The sequence below is a fragment of the Fundulus heteroclitus genome, chromosome 9 (assembly GCF_011125445.2).
Source record: "Fundulus heteroclitus isolate FHET01 chromosome 9, MU-UCD_Fhet_4.1, whole genome shotgun sequence".
NCBI lineage: Eukaryota > Metazoa > Chordata > Actinopteri > Cyprinodontiformes > Fundulidae > Fundulus > Fundulus heteroclitus.
In genome coordinates, this window is record NC_046369.1 from 13,892,751 (window position 1) to 13,910,776 (window position 18,026).

Genomic DNA, 18,026 nt, shown 5'->3' on the forward strand with positions numbered 1-18,026 from the left:
ATGCTCCATGCCGACTGCTTTTCTCACAAACTCACCTATATAATTTGAGATGTTCGGATGCATCGCTGAATGGCTCTTGTGACCTAGAGTGCCACTTTACAGCAGTCTGAGCACCCCTTAAATGAGAGCTAACCTTACATGCTTCTGCTTTTCTCCTCCTTGAGTCAAAGTTTGTCATTGCCATAGTTATTATTAAAAAAACAGTATATATAGTTCACAAAGCTGGATGTTACCTCTTCTCTTCTGTTGCAGTTCCTGCAGCCTTTCATAATCAGATAATTGTGGTCTGCTTCGTCTTCAGCTCCTGGAGCTTCCCCTCCCTTTTCTCTCCCCCTGGCTCTGCCTCATCCTCTCCCTCCCTCCCCCTGTTTCATTGGAAGACTCTAAAAATAATCTAGAGGGGTGAATGTGGTCTGGTCTTTACAAGTAACTCCATGACTTCTCAATCTGCTGGACCAAAGTGGTCTGCTATCAGATTCCAAAACACAGAGGAAGACTGTTTAATTTTCCTTGGTTCTTCATTCAAGAAACACAAGGCTGTTTTGTCATTATGTGTTACCATAACAAAGGTTTTGGTGAGGCAGACACTGGCTCAGACTGCACATAATTACACATAGCACACAGACATGACAAGATATATTTGTTCAATTTTTTCTTGGCAACTTGTCCAGGGTGTAACCTGCCTCTTGTGAAGTGAAAGCGGAAGATAGGCATCAGCCCCTCTTCAACCCTGCACAGATAAGTCGCTATAGACAATGGATAGATGGATAGGCAGAAAATTGGAAACTTGTACATTTGCAAAATATCAGAAGATTTTTTTTTTTTTTTGCTTTTAGCATGTTAAATGAACAAATGCAAGTCTCTAATCCTTGTCTGCTCTGCATTAAGATAATGCATTGAGCTTTTAACTATCAGTAGTTAACAAAATAAGTAATTTTCACAAAGTGAAACAAACATGTCAGGTGATGATTAGTCTTCTGCGCAAACCAATAATCCACCCGAATTGAGATTGTTTTGATTTTACGAGAGGAGAGAGGATCCCTAGAGCAATTTTAATAGATCAAAATACATCAACGTCACTTACTACTCAGATTGAAACCTTAGACATTCTGCCATATTGTCAGAGGAGCAAACCATTGTAAGCATATGATGCCCTTTGTGTGAAACAAAGCTGTACAAAGTAGTTATGGAGAAGGTAATAAAGGTTTCCAATTAAACAGATATAAGTAAAAGCGAATGTGGGCAGTGCTTGGTGCACACAGCAGTCATTTAATAAGGGGAGCTGATATCAAATTTTCTTTTCGCAGGTAAGCAACAACACCATGTCTGTGTCAGCAGTCTAAATGCAGGTTTGAGTGTTAGGGTATGAAAATGTTTTCGATTTTGCATGGCAATGTGATGGTGGAAAAACCTTAAAAAACAGAGTTTTACCTACGGTTAGTTAGACAACTGTCAAGACCACAAAGTGATAGTTTCTATCTAAGACTCCAAAGGGCATTTACAAATGTGTAAAGAAAAATGTGTTGGACAAACTGCAAACGCTTTTCTGACTACTTCTGCAAATTAATAAAAAATGGGCTGTTCTGTAAATAATAGGCACACCTTCGGTTACAACGCTGCTATAGTCCAGTACATTTGACAACAGGTTAGATGTTAAAGAAACAGCTAACCAGATGTTAATCACAAACCAAACATTCAGAATTTTGCATAGATTAGGCAGGACAGTTGGAGGCAACAGGTGAAGGCTGAGACCAAATACCGTTCTGTCTTTCTGCATGTTGTACAGACATATACACATCTATGTATTAGCACAGAAAGAGACATGTATTATGCACTAGTGCACCAGTCCAACTGGTAAAAAAAAAAAAAAAAAAAACTAACAAACAAACAAGCAAAAAAAACGGTTGCACTGATAGACTTTTAGTAACATACCCTGCTTTGCATGTGGGTGTCTCCCTTACAAAAAAGTGCAGTGCTTTACTGGAAGCAGGAAAGACCACACTTCATGGAGCTATACATTTCAACGTTTCCCTGAGTGATCATTTGAGCCCTATGACATAGAGCTGAGGAAAGCAGCCCTGCCACTTTAAAGATTTGATTAAGTAAAACCTGCAGTTGAGGCTGATTGATTAAATGCACTTGCAGTCATTTTCTCCTTTTTTTTCTCTTTTGCTAAGCAGCCAGCAGCAAAACCAGAAAGCAGAAAATGGAAATTACCCAATGTTTGCTCATCCATTGTAAGGACTATGGATGGACGCCAAAATGTGCTATTAATAGTCTATGCTCTTGCCTTATTCTATTGTCACAAAATGCACATCCTAAATCAGTGGCTGTAGCTTTATCTGTGTAAGGTGAATTGTTGAATACACACACACACACACACACACACATATATATATATATATATATATATATATATATATATATATATATATATATATATATATATATTGCGATCTGTGCAGACCCTTTAATTCTGACATGAAGGTGATGCTTTATCTTTAAGATGCAACTGCTGCACAAGGGAGGGGCAGGCATTCTCGGCACAAAGCGCAGCGTGCATTGGTCTATTTCATGTTTCCTTACCTTCCTTCTTATCCCGGGTAAATGCAGCCAGACGATTCTACTGGGCGATACCTTCAGTGAGGCGGGAGATAACGGCATGACTTCATCGTGTCAATTTGAGCACTGCAAAAAGAACCTCTGATGAAACAACCTGTCCTTAAATTTAAAACCTCGGTTTAAGAAGCTCTTGCCGCCGCTCACTAAACACATTACCGGCCGGAGTGATAATGTGATGCATTATAGCTCATTTGAATTGTTAAACATTTCATTAAGACTATTGGTATTTTACTCTCCTTGTATCCCATACAGTAGATAAATACAATCTGCAAATCACCAGAAAACACTGCAAAATTAATAAAACACATCTTTCCTGAAAGGGGGGCAATAAGAAGACGGGAAGAAAAGGATGGAAAGAGCCCTGAGTTAAGGGGTGGCTGGAGAGGGAGGGCCGGACGCATGACATCATTCCCCTAGCTTCTCCGTACGGACAGAGCTCTGGTTTCTCCAAGTGCGCACGGCGGCTGCCGCTGAGGGAGCGAGTCCTCCTGCCGTACCCAAGCGCGTCCTGACCAACCTGCGCTCTTGGGTGGAATTTCTTTTTTTTAAAAATAAGAGAACAAACACGCTCTCTAAATCCCGCAGAGGAACCCGCGTACCGCTCATCACTGGACCTGCTGCAGGGACGCACACCTTTAACGCAAATCCCGGGGATTATTACTTGTTTTAAACATGAAGATGTGATGGGTTTAAAGAGGGGCTTTAAAAGCTGAGAAGACAGAAGCAGGAACTTCAAAGCTCCCGAAAGAGAGGTAGGCTGGATATCCTCATACCGATACTTATGTATGATGAATAGAAATAGGGAGGATTTGGAAATTAGATATGTTGATTTTTTAATGTTTTTATTTACGAGCCATTACTGTGCCATTTCACCACCTGCACCGGAAAAGTATTATAGAAGACTATTTGCACGGACTGGTGCAAACACAGGAGCACCAGCTCAGAATGCAGCAAAGAAGCTCGGTCCGGCTGGCGTGGAGCTTGGCAATTGAGCGAGATGCTCGGAGTCAGTGGGAGATCCGCTCTGCCACCGCAAAGCGCTATAGGTGGTACTTTTAGTGCTGGTGGATGTTTACTGCTTCGGAAAAGGAAAAGAAAATATCCGTTTATCCCTAAGGATCGTATAGATTCCTTTTTTTTTATTTCACTGAGAGTATAAATAAGACTCTCACACATGTAACAAACTGATGCTTGTCCGTAGACTGACATTTCCTTTTCCATTCATTCTTATGTATTAATATTTTTTATGCTGTTGGAATTGAAAATCTATCGCGCGGGAAGGCAAGCCCCATCTGAATGATCTTTCCTGGGTGGATATGTATGAATGTGTGCTTATATGTGGGGGTGCTCTCCATCCAGCAAGTGCGTCTTAGAGGATGTCTTATTGACTGAGTCGATCGTTAGGCGGGTTGCTCTAGAATCCTATGCATAAGCTACTCGCAGATCGAGAGGCACTCAGTGCGCATTTCGGATATGATCATAAATGTCATTTTTGCGGCGTTTTCTCCCTCAGCTCCTTCAGTTTGATTGCACGAGTTCCGATCGGTTGTTAGATGGGGTGAGGAAGCTGACTGTTACCAAAAACACTGTTACATTTTTAGACTTTTGGGAGTATTTTAATCTATATCAATGGTGCATCACATTAAACACGGCGTTTGGGTATAATTTGGAGGTAAAGCCCTTAATGTTCAATAACCTTTTTGAGGTGGCGTCCACAAACCAGTGACAGGGACTTTTTGAAGTCTGTAATAAGCTCTAGTTGAATGCAGGAAAGTCCAACAGGAATGACACCTGCTCCCGTGCAATCGAAATCTTATATAAAGTGTATCTAGACGTAATTTGTAGTTATTATACTATTTTTTAATAATGATCAATATGTCTGCATTGCTTTAAAATTGCAATATTCATTTTAATTAAAAATTCTTGGATAATGCCATTCCTCATCCTTGATTATACCAGGAAATTATCAGTCATTACCTTTTTAATTTATTGTGTCACTCTGTGTGTTCTTCATGCTTTGCATTTTGCATAACTGCACTCATTATTTTAAATCACAAAGAAATGTTTTTTTTTAAAACATGTTGACAATTTCTTTTTTGTGTGAAAATGCAACAAAATCTGATATCTTTCCAAAGTTCTGTCATCTTTCCTTGTCTCCTGCCTCAGTCGCAATGAGTGCACAGCGGGTCTGAAAAGCTCATAAAAGCCAGAGGAGAGAACAATATCTCGCCCGCGCCCAAGTTGTTAAAAAAGAAAATGGGTTTATTCATTTTTCTCTGTACCCATGCTAACTTAGTTATAGCTCTTTTATGGTGCCTGGAAATGGCTTACAGGCTTGCACTTTCTATGTAATGTAATCAAATTTATGATGTTGCTGTGTATTACAATTCCCTGTTATGCTCTGTCACATGAGAAATTTGGAGAGACTTCACCTCCCCCAATACACACTCTCATAAACACACATTCACGCACACACCCACACAAATGCTGCTCACAAGCCCAGACCAGAATTTTCCAAGAACATCACAGCAAAGACGTTGACCAATGGTTTGTACGAGGAGGAAGAACACACCCATTGCCTGCACCAAACGTCTGAGGAAATAGCACACAGTCCTTTCCAAATTATATTCTGACTTATGCCACCACAGATTTACTTTGGCAGCCAATCATATGCTTCCCGAGTTTTGCCTTTTTTCATATTTCATGCTCCTCTTTTTTAATAACAGAGGAAAGTTCGACCTCAGAGAAACCCATCATGGTGAGACAAGTGATGTAATGTTCACATTTGTGTTTTTGCTTCCACGGAAAGAGAAAAATGGATGGCGATTCTGCTGTGGCTTGTCTTTGCGATATTAGAGGTTCTAATGCTTGACAACGGCCGTAGGAGCCAAAGTTATACCGTTCAAGCTTTGTAGCGTTAATCCTGATCATGATGGTGTTTCAGTCACCTTCTGTTAAGATGTAGTGCCACCCAATGCCAACAGGAGATAGTCAGTCTCTGCCTGCTGTCTGAGCAAACAAGCCCCTGGAAGGACAGACATTACTGGAGTGCTTTCTTCTTATTTACTGGGCTGTACATGATTTTATGAAGTATCTCTGCAGGCTGCGTTTGTTCATAGAGCAATCAAATCCCCATATGTGGCAAGCAGAAAAAAAAAAACACGGACTCTAAAATTCGGTTCGCTATGCTGCTTCTATAAAAACTAAAGATACTCTTGCACATGGGCAGTTCTTGCATGAACGCTGCCCTGGGCAAACAGCTCATTCGCTGCCCCCTCAAACAATTAAGGCCATTCAATCCAATCAGAAGGCAGCACACAGCTATACGACAGCTTCAGCTTGCATCACATTCTTGAACAAATACATAATCATCTTTCATGATACAAACCTGCTCCTTTCTCCTCACAAACAATACCCAAACATCACAAATTTGACAAACTCAATGAAAAAAATTTGCAGGCATATTGAAAAAATTGTTTCGCATTTTCCATGAGTTGGCAGCTCCTCTCAGAAATTTCTCTGATTTCGAAATCCTTCGAGTTGTACCCGAAGCGGCCTAATCCAGCAGTTGCAATGAGCAACAGGTCTGTTTGCTGGACAGTGTTTTGTTTCACTGTTAGCTTCAACATTTCTACTTCATATGGCTGTTTCCACGATACAAACCTCTAGAGAAATTACCCCAGTTTGTGAAAATGCAATTTCTTTAAAAAGTAAGCGGAAGCCCTTTAGCTGAAGTCAGAGAGTAGGTCACAGATTAATTTGCACTCCAACCTACGGGAGTTTAGTTTGACTTACAACACCAAACATCCATACCATTTTTAAACAAATTAATATTTAGGAAATCTTGTAAGCAGGCGAAAGTGCTGGTGATGCTCAGATAGGTAACCTGCTTCCTCTTATGTTTGCAGCAAAGAGGATGCACTTACATATCATACAGGGGTTCTAACTCCCCACTAACTGAACAAACAAAAACATGCAATGGAATTTTATTCAGGATGCAACATATGTAAGAAGAAAACACTGTTGTTTGTTTGTTTTTATTTGTGCTTGTCTGCCCCTCTTCCAATCATGCCCTGGGCAACTGCCCATATTCAAAATGTCTATGCTTCAGAAAAAAATTTCCCACCTGGAAGTTGATACAAAAAGAAGATCAAAACTTTAAAACACGTGAAGCTTTTTAATATTTTTCATCTTGCAGGTCACCTGTTAGATGTTTCAAATGGAACTGTACAAGTTAGCACATCTCTGGATAAAATGTAGGCAGACATCAATCAACCAGTGTTTTCTGAATGTATGAGATGGGTGATTGGATGCTGTGTTTTAGCATCCCCTTGTTTGCTTCTGTAAAAACATACTTCAATCACGTCTTACTTGTCAACAGTTTCGGGCACACGAGAGAAGCTGACACTGACATAAATGGTGACCGATGTGTCCCTGCTCACAGACGCACACATGAATACATCCGTATCACATTTACAGGATGAGCCATAAGTCACATTCTGCAGTCTCATTACCGGCTACCGAGCCTAAGTGTTTGGGCCATGTCATTAATGCAGTCAAAATGGAAATGGATGCGAATGGCTGGCAGAGCTGTTTAAGGGAACCCAACACAGAAATGAGATAGAGGGAGAGGAAAAGATTTGATCATAAGCACACTTTATGGAGAGTTTTGCCAGTGTGCATTGCAACAGTCCAATTACTAGGAGAGTGCTTGTTAGTTGTCGCCTCCAGATAAACATTGAGCTGTTTTTTTTTGTTTTGTTTTTCAGTTTTTATTTTGTATGTCATCTTTTCCTGCTGCTCATAGCTGAATTTGAAATTCTAAGCAGCAAAATGTGTTTTTCATAGAATCCTATCTCAAAGTAGTCTCTCCTTCAGCCCATGTTCAGACACACCAAAGTAATGGAGGTTCCCATTTGGAAGGTTAACCTGTGAAATAATCTTTTTTTTATCCATATCTATACAGCAGCAGAAGCTGCAACAGATACAATTCACACTGAGGTAATTATCAAAGACTAGACTGATAGACTGATTGTTTAATTTGACAGTATTTTTTGCACTTCACCTTATGTCCAACTGTATTCCTGTAAAGCAAATCTTGTCACGAAGCATATGGTTACAGAGTCCTTATGCAAATGACTTCTCGAATATTCTAGCAGCTATGGCAGAACACACCATTTAGGCACTGGTTTGTCATATCAAATCTCTCAAACATAAGCTTTTTGGGGAATACTTTGACTCAGAACGAGAGTAAAAGGCAACATTCACAAATATTCCTGAAGGATTCTGTCCTGGTTGTAACCCACCCTGGAGGTTGACACTTTAATGGCTTTGATATGTAGACATTTTCTGGGTACATGACAGGAAAAGAGAAGCTAGGTTATTGTGGAATAATGCATAATTTTGTCCGCATTTCCCAAGAAAGAAAAGGATTGTTTACAAAAGAACAGTTGAGTATCCGTAGTGTGTTAAATGTTATTTCTTAACACATTTATATAATGTCTGTTTGTGTTACAGCTTCACTTTCAAGAAAGTGGCTTAAGGTCAAAGAGGCACGTAAAACTATCTGGTTGTTTTTTTTTTCATTTCCTGCTTTGATGGTCCGGTTTTGTTGTTTTCAGAATAATCAAAACTGCTGGGAAAAATGCAGACATGTCATGAATCATTGTTTTCTGGTGGGAAGAGCACAACATAATCACTGGAAGTCCTTGTTCAGATCAAAGTAGCATGTTAAGGATTTGATGGCTCTTTACTAAAGGAAAATTGCATTGCTAATGTGTATATCCAGACAACCTGAGACCATGCCGACAAGTAATTTGGTTAGGTGAAGCTGTTACATAGCTTCGCTGGTCAGTGGAACATTATTGGAAAGGAATCTGGTACAAACCACAGACAGTAATGTACATCTAGATATAAAACATAAAGACAATTTCAACTTTGTTTGGATAAATGTACATTAACTCTCGTGTACCCCCCCCCCCTTTAATTACTGTATTATAACATGTTTACACAGCAGAGCTCTGTAATTTGCTGTTGTAGTTAGCAATGAAAAACATTCATGTCCTTCAATTACCAGGAACTATGCAGCCATAAGATATTTTACCTATGCTACTTAAACTGTCAGATTTAATGTGTATGCTGTTTTTATAATTTTAACTCTTGGTTATTCTATGACAAAATAATTAATATTTTTGATACATTATGTCACACCCTTGTTCTAAAGGTCTTGCTGACCTTTAAATGCTGTCACCAGTATCAGTTGTTCAGTTCAGATAAAGCAGGGGGGCTTTTTAGTATTTTTTTATTTTTTTGAGAATTTTGTGTCTTTTCCCCACACAGAGACTCACACTTTTCACTGTTCATATAAGTGTAGTTTTGAAAGAGGAATAACAAGAACCAACTGTGAATGAGCTGCTGCAGTTACTGTGAGACAAGCATACAATATTGTTGCACATTGATATCATGTTGAATTTAGATTTTTAATTGTGAACAGTTCTTTTTCCAACATGAACTGATAATTTAAAAAAAAATCAATGTTTTTTTTTTGTAACAAAGGAAGTGGGTTCATGAATTGGAATTTATAGTGGATATCCTCTGATCCCAAACTGCTGGCTGATATTTGACCACTCTGGTTAGCACAATTAGTATTGTTCTTTTGATTTTTCTTTCTTGGCCCTGACCCGTCTATTTAGCATAGGCCAGCAATTTTCAAAAATCTTAAGATCAGGGCTATGGGAGGGCTGTTCTAGAAGTCTATTTTCTGATCATTGCTTATTAGAACATGCAGCAATGTATCTTTTTGTTTAAGGAAAAGTAGAAAGATTTGGGGGTAGTCCTACTTTTTCAGTCCTCCATGCACCTTGAACAATACACTCCTGTCATTGGTAATTAAATAGTACCACGGCATTATGCTGCCACAATCATCCGTAACAGTCAGTACAGTATTCTTAGGCTTCAAACTACCTTCTTTACGCTCCAATAAAATGCTTTTTATCTTTATGACCAAACAGCTCAAGCCTTTTCTCCCATGACCATTAAAAGTTTTCCTTCAGGGGGCCTTTGATTTATAAATCTGTTCAACTGCAAATTTCAGGAGAGCTTAAAGGTATTAACCTGCTTCACTGCAAGCAGCAATGTTAAGGTAACGCAGTTTCCAGTTCAAGGCAGTCCTTAGCTTCGGTAAGGCCTTATGTTTTTGGTATAACAACAATAATAACACAACAAACAATATTACCCATGAAAGAGAGATGTTCTAAAATAATCTCACTCAAACACCCAAAAATAATATGACACTCATAAACACAAAGAGTGTAAAGTTACTATAACTGTCCATACAACTTCAAAGGCTCTGATCCAGGGCCATATTGTTAGATGGTGAACAACATGTCTTAGCTGTTTTGGCATTTAGTGTAAAATGACATTTTTTACCTACTCTACTGGCTTGTACATTAAATGGACTATTAATTGGCATCAAATGTTTTACAAGTTCAAGTTAAATAATATTGTGCTTCCTTGTGGTGATGGCAACACACAAACCGGATAAATAGAAACATGGCATGGTCGACTTCACTGTTTAAAAAAAAAAAAAATGAACTTTAGGTGAACTCTCAATTAAGCTTGCAGGTGTTCTCTGCCAATTAGAGCAGGCTGAGTGCAAAACGGGTGTTGCCTAGCAACAAGTTAATACCCAGTGTTCATGCTTCTTTACTGCCTGAAGCCTTTCGCACACTCCCAAAGTTTGGGAGATATAGGACTGAATCTGCAAGCACCTTACAATCAAACCAAATAACCTGGGGTGAATAAGATCATCCAACCAACACCTCAGACCAAATCTTTTCTTTGAACATCAGACGGAGTGAGTTGGGAATGTATTTATAATCCAAGGCAATTTCAAAACAGAACTTTGTCTTGTATTTTGAGTGATAATAACTCGTGGTAAATTGGCTTTGTGTTTTATGTTAAGTCAATGAGTTTAAGCTTATTTAATTTTGTTTTAATGCATATTTAAACAGATGAAATTATCATAATTGTGCAATAAGCAATTGTGTTTACCCTGATGAGAACTTTCCTACTGTTCTGTGTCTGGTCAGTAAAAGCGTAACACTCTGTAGTAAAGCTCTTGACCTTTAGGGAGCTTTACTAAATTTCTGTAATCAGCAACATTAGATCGCTAGAAAAGTGTCTGTTTTGCTCTCGTCTGACCAGATTTTACTCTCCCGAAATTTCACTGACTTTTTAAAGTGCTCTGCTGCAAACGTGAAATGAACTTCTACAAGCCTTTTCTATGGCAGTAGAGTCTCATATGTTGGGTGGGCATGGAGCCCATTACAGCTGAGTTTATTACATATTGTTTTCATGAAAATCTCTGCTAAATCCAGGTTAGCAGGATTCAACAGGCCCCTTGGTTGGCTCTTTTGTGACTCTTTTCAGATAGTTTTGATTGAAAAGAAGAAATCATAAAGTCTTGCCAGGAGCAACTGGACATGTCTATTTTTTTGTCTGCAAAACTACAGAAAACAAGAATCCAATAAAAATGTCGACTTTACCATTATTAATACCAGTACAACAATCCTACAGTTTGTCATGTTTGAACTTCAAACAGGTAGGGGACTGCAGATTTCTGTGTGTAGTGCTCAAGCTAGGGGTCTCAAACTCCCGTCCTCGAGGGCAGACAGAAGGGTCAGAAGGCAGAAAGGTCAACAAATAATTATTTTCAATTTTCCTGCTGCTTGATCGCCTATTAAATATATAAATAACATTAATGATTCTTCTTAAAGTGTACTTTATGCCCTTTCACTTTTACACTCCAAAGTAGCCCTTTAACTGTTTGCCTGAATATGTATGTCTCTTAAAGCCTTTGCTGTTTTATTGCAAAATCCACAGGCTGCAGATGGAATAAATATCAGGTACAGAGGAAATGCATAAATGAGATTTCCCAGGAGTTTTAAATGAAGGAATTATTTCGCAATATAGTCTCTATTTATCATTAGAACTCAACACATCTGAAGTGCAAGTGAGCCGTCCTCGGCTTCCAGCGTGCAGGGATGTTGTCTGGAAAAGAGACAATTAGGAAAGCTCTCGCTGGATGAGACAGATGTAAATTTCTTCAGGGAGACAATTTTGCCAGACGATTATTTGACATTGCAGTCACAATTCTCTCCCAAGGGTTGTAACTTTTGAAGGTCATGGGTAGCCATTCATCTTGTCTTAGCAATGACAAGTTCAGTGGATAATGCCAGATGCTCCACACAAAGTTGGTCCTTAGCTGGTGACAATAGTAAGCACCAGCGAGGTTATCGGAGTTTTGAAAAAAGCAAGATTAAAAAAACACGGTCTCACCTATTTAGTACATCATAGGTAGACATCTAATTAAACATGAATGAGCCATTCTGTCTTGCGTAGTCAAAAGATTTATTCTGAGTTATATAGGTACACTGCCCAAGTTAATTCTCAGGAGGTGTGCTTGGGTTATCTCTGGGACAGTGCGGCTGGTTTAAGGGTAAGAGAAATCATCTCAAAATAGTGGAATTAAGACACAGTGAGGGATGCCTTGGCAGTGGCCTTGTACATTTCATCTGCAGGTCCTAATAAAACCCTCACAGGCCAGCATTGATCTCTCTCAGAATAATCCATTTAGACTGAGAGTGCCTGGCCATGTGGGGCCTCTTTAATTATTTATGGAAGAATGCTGCTCGGGCTTCCGCTGGGATGCAACAATGTGCCCTGTGAAACCTGTGAACTGCAGATTGCAAGAGAGCAGGGGAGAGACTGCATTCGGAGAAAGGCAGAAGGGCAGATGGAAAGCAGAGAACCAGCTGGAAAGACATTTGAGGAAGAGGCAAAGATTATATATATATAAAAAGGAAAGGTGAGATGGATCCTAAAACCTGTGATGGAAAATGAAGGGATTGGCTGAAAATGAGGAAGACATTATAAGGTGCTGAGGTTAGAATAAAGACAAAAAAGACAGATGAGTGGCGACAGAAAGATAGGTTCTCAAAAAGAGCCTTGAAAGAGGAAGGAAGCAGTTACTGAGTGAAGAAAGGGTAAAATAGATGCTGGAAAATAGAAAAGGAGGGAGAGGAGAAAGGGATAGCTGACATGAAGAAAGACTGCAGGGGTTATGGAAAGAAGGGAAGGAGATGAAAGAGGAACACAAGATAAGAGTGGATGAAAGAGAGGCAGGAAAAATTAGTAGAAAAAGTAGAATGCCATAGGAGAAATACAGGTTAAGAAGGGAGTGTGAGAAGTAGGGGAGTAAAAGAAAGGAAAAAGGTTGTCTGCATGTGGTAAGAGACCGTTAAAAGTTAAATTATGAGGAACACAGGAAGGAATGGCTGACTGAAATTGAGGCAGGAATAGATGGATAGGGAGAGGGTGGCAGATGGAACCTTTTTAAAGCAAGTCATGAACATCTATTGATCATGGCAGAGTTATGGTTGCCATTGTGCTAAGTGGAGACATGCCAGCATGACTGCCTGTAGCCTTCAGTCGATCATTAATTCTGCTGCACTCACCTTTTGTTGGGAGCTCAAAAATAATCTGCAGCGCTCTCACAATAAGAGTTCCTGTTTTACAAGACAAATGACAAAGAAAATCAAGTGTAAAGATTTAATTTAATTCTGATCACTGTGCCTTTGCTCTTTTAATGACTGCAAAGTGTACAATTATTTTCTTTTTTGTAGTTTAAAGTCTTGGATATTCTGTGCAGTTCCTTAGTACAACACACAGCTGAACGAAATTCTTTTTGCCTAGGCTCTATCCTGCAATTACTACGTCACACCGCACTCATAAATCCAGATAGATTTGTCTCGCCTGATACCCTTGATGTGTTTCCCAGCATCCTGTTATGTTTTCCATCCACAGGTTGCTGAATCTAGAGCTCTCATCCCACAGCACAAAACTAGAATTCATTTTTGCACCTGTAAAGTGGGGAGATTATTTTTTGAAATAGTGTCGTCAAAAAATTAAAACTGCACCTGAATTAAACTGTTCATACCCCTGGCAAATTCAACCAAAGAACCTTGTTTCTGATTGAAAATGAGAAAGATATCTCTCGAAAGATTAATTTTCAAAACAGCATTTTCTTTTTATTTTAAATTTGATCTAAAAGTGGCATACATTCTCACTTGGATTCAGGACTTTGGCTTCGCCATTCTAAAATGGTAATTTTACTTCCATTCAGATTAAAAGATTACCTTAAACCTTAAACCAGAGGACTTTGGGCTTAATTTATTTATTTTAAATCATTGGTCATAAAGAAATTAGTTTTACTCATATTTTACTGATTTTGTTCAATACACAAATACTTATTAAGTGATAGGTGGGTTGTCATGTGGCGTCAACACAATCTGTCACCACATTGTATTAAGCAGGAACCCTTCTGGAAAACAGTTGTAAATTGTTTTACCTTGGAAATCCAACCCTCACTCTGCTATCTGTTTTTACTGGAATTTTGTCAGTGTTTTCTTCAATTACACACATTCACCAGAGACTATTAGCTGTGTAATCCAAGAAAATGAAAAGTATGACACAAGACTGCAAAAACCATATAATTGTTTGGTTGCCAGAAACTCAAAAAGGCAACACATTTTACTGGTGGCTATTCACACCAAACCATGCTACGTTTCACCACAACCTTAAAATGCCTTGACAATTATTAAGTAATTTGACTAAATACTTCTAAAATGGCCCTGACCTGTCGAAGCTCAAGTCAGTAGAGGTTCAGTGGAACAGCATCATGGATCTCCTGTGGTAAATGCACAAGATGGTAAGTCTGAGATCTTGGAAGTAACCTTAACCAAATGAGCTAAACATTGTAACAGAAAGGTATTACTTAGTGATAGCACAACACATTTGTTCTCAATTAGTAGGATCCCATTTCCCACCTCTGGTCGCTCCCCCGAGCTGCCTGCAAGGATTTATTGTTTGTCCACAGGCATTGATTATGGGATTCTAGTAATTGTTGTGCATTCGCTTGATTAACAAAGCCATGTTTTCTCCAGAGGTTCTTTTTGCAATTGGCACGTTGCCGGTTTAGTACCCCGCTCCGACCATCTCAGTCGTTGTGTCCTTGGCAAAACACAACGACGAAGAGGGCCCTGTGTATGGCAGCCTTACCTCTGTCAGTCTGCCCCTGGGCAGCTGTGGCTGCTAACATAGCTCACCACCGTCAGGGTGTGAATGGGTGAATGATTGAATGTAGTTAAAAGCACTTTGAGGTCGTCAGACTAGTTAAAGCGCTATACAACTACAAGCCATTTACCATTTACAGATGCAGATATGGGCTAGACAGTTAGCAGTGGGTAGCACTATTGCCATATAGCAAGAAGGTCCTGGGTTCAAGTCATACCCTTGTCCTGGGTCTTTCTGCATGGGGTTTGCATGTTCTCCCTGTGCATGCATGGGTTCTCTCCAGGTACTCCGGCTTCCTCCCACAGTCCAAAAACTGTTCCCTCTCTAAATCCTCTTTAGGTGTGAGTGTGTGCAAGAATGGTTGTTTGTCCTGTTTGTCTCTGTGTTGCCCTACGATAGACTGGCGACCTGTCCAGGCTGTACGCCGCCTCTCACCCATTGACAGCTGGAGATAGGGACCAGCAACCCCTTACGACCCCACAAGGGATAGGCGTGTTGAAAAATGGATGGATGGATGGATGGATGGATGGATGGATGGATGGATGGATGGATGGATGGATGGATGGATGGATGGATGGATGGATGGATGGATGCAGATATGAATGTTCAAATTGTAGGATCAGTATTAAGTCAGGAAAAAGAAATGGCCTACTCCTTGTATTGATGGGTTTTTCAGCCCTTTGGCAAGAAGCTTGGCAAAAATGAGGTGAAAAGGAAAGTGCCTCTAATGTCAGAAAGATATACCAGAAATAATGCAACATACTTGTTATTCTACATATTCAAATTGTGTATTGTGTAGGTATAAAAATTATTTTTTTTGTGTGTTATTATCTCTAAACTGGTGCTTTGTGTAGGGTAGCAACTGTACAACAGAACATGAAAAAATGCCCAAAGATTTAGATTGCCTTTATTGTAAAACAGTTATTTTTTTTGTTGTTGTCCAACTAATATAAAATCTTCTGATATGGATTTGGGTCAGAAAAAGCTAATTTCTTTAGGAGCTGAGAGCTGTTAATATTGTGGTGCATTATTCTGGTTTTTCCATTTTGCATAGGTCTAGAAAAAATTCCAAACCTGTCTATTTCACCATTATAGATCAGGGGATAAACTAATTAGCACACTCACAAGCCCCTGTGAACTTTGACTCCTGTCCTTTGAGAAAGTGATCCTATGATTAATAGGAAGAAAGAAACTGGCAAGGTTAAACAGTAGGGCACGAAGGTATTGTTGCAAAGGGACTGTCATCAAGTTCAAAATTATTTTCAAAAAGTCTGCAGCACTAATTACAACTGGAACCTACAATCTGATGCATAGTTCTTAAGTTAATTGTTTCACCATGAGAATTCTCCAGGTTGTGAGCATAAACATGACTGACTTTTTCTAGCCAAAATAGATTTCCATTTTGCAAACTAATATTTTCATGTTATCATCCAGGGGATGAAGCATGCTATTTAAAATCTACTGACTCCACCTTTTACGGTTCTTAGTTTTTCAATGAGTGTTTTTTGACTTGTATTAAGAAATTATTCTCTTATTAAATATATATGCCCTTTAACCAATTATCGATTTGTAAAGCTGTCGCCTTTCTTCATGTTTTCCTATAAAAAAAATCCTTCTTTACCGCATTGTTTTACATTTATAGAAATTCAGACTGAATCCCAAATGTAAGACATGAAAAAGTGCATATGCCCAGCCAAACTGTTGCATTGACCAATGTGTCAATCTGTCCCTTAGTTATTTGTTGAGTTTTGCCTTTTTGCTATCCAACAGTTCGCTAAAAGCATCGGCCAAGACATGCGAAGGATGCTGAGGTAGAGGAAGAACGAGGTCTAGTTAAGAGTAATTTATTTCTGCTGTCGCTTTGTTGGGTGAAGAGAAAGTGACAAATGCAAGCTGGTTGTTTATGAGGCTGGCTAAGTGCTGGCATGGCTGCTTTTCTCTGAGGTAGTTGGCTCTCTGTTTAATTCATGTCCTTGGGAGGCACATTGCTTTGTGGCATAGTGTGTGGCAGGCGAGCTAATGAGAGGTGAACCTATCTGCTTCTTATTCTCCATCTGCCTCATTTGCACTTTCTGCCCGCTTTCTCCTAAGTCTTCTTCCTATCTTTCTCCCTTTTCCTTTCTCAGTGTCTCTTTTGACCTCTTTTACTCCCTAGCAGCTACTTTTCTTTGCCCACCCACTTTGTTTTAATATTCACAGTCCTGGGCTCAAAAGAGCAAGAAACACACACAAAATCTATTTGAAATTGCCCTTTGCCTGTCCTTCTTATCTTGAATTGCAACAAGGAAATGGAGCACCTTCCTCCTCCTGCCAAATAAATCAGTCAGACCTTTGACAAACCCCAAATAGGACTGCCGATTTTACAAAGCTGTCCTGTTCATCACTTTGATTTATCTTCCCGGAGATGGGAGGTGTGTTTTCTTCCTCTGTTTATGCCCACCCCTGCTGATGCACACCCATTTACGGTCAGTAAGTTAGCAGGTAAGAATAGGTCACATTCAGTCTTCAAGAAAAGCAAACAGCCAAGCGCAGCAGCACTGGCAGTGGGCTCTGAAGCATTAGAAAGACAGGAGAGTGACAAGGTGAACTGAAATGTTGACCTCTTTGTCAACTCCGTTCACCTACATGGCATATTTTCTTCTTTTCCTCCGTTGTACCTTTGGAAGTTCTGTTTTAATTGACACGAAGAAACAACCTCTCTAGTTATTTGGCTGCCTGCTCTTGTTGCATGTCATGGGGTACTTTTTTTTTCCTGTTGTTCCTTGTCTATCATTCCTTCTCTCTTTGTCTTTGTCCCCAAAGCTTTTGTCTTTTCCGTATTTCCGTTTTTTCCTCTGCCTCTCTTCTTCCAACGTTAACATCTTCCAATTTCCCACGGGCGGTCTGTGGTTTTCTTGCTTCCTCTTTACCCTTTATTTTGTGATTTAAATCTCCCTGTGGTTCCCCTTTCTCTCCTGCATGTCTTTTTCCTTGGTCAGACCTAAAATGTTGGAATTGAGGTTCACAAAGTTTAAGATGAAAATGGGCAGAATAAAGTCTAAAAAAACAGACTATAACTTCAGATCATCAAAACTCATTTGAATTAGAGCACAAATAAAACAAATAGCACAACTTACTGCACGCTAAATGATTAAGATTCTGTTTAATAATGCAATGTGTTGTCAATGGATGACAATAATTGATCACAGAGGTATTGTTCAAATGTGACAACATGTGACAATAACAATGTCCTTTTTAAAATGTTTACTTGTACATCATGGTATGCTTAA

At 39.3% G+C, this 18,026-nt stretch overlaps 1 protein-coding gene across 13 annotated transcripts in view; it reads left to right on the plus strand.

Moving 5' to 3' along the window:
• The first annotated feature begins 3,046 nt into the window (after nt 1-3,046).
• The window catches only part of ptprsa (protein tyrosine phosphatase receptor type Sa), a 302,454-nt gene continuing 287,474 nt past the window's right edge, over nt 3,047-18,026 (plus strand). For 7 of the 13 annotated variants that reach the window (XM_036141046.1, XM_036141047.1, XM_036141050.1 and 4 more), the window contains exon 1: nt 3,048-3,374. The gene's annotated coding sequence lies outside the window, so the exon portion shown is untranslated. Of the gene's footprint in view, nt 3,375-18,026 lie in introns of all 13 variants that reach the window. The other 6 variants (XM_036141038.1, XM_036141042.1, XM_036141044.1 and 3 more) reach the window with 2 other exon arrangements.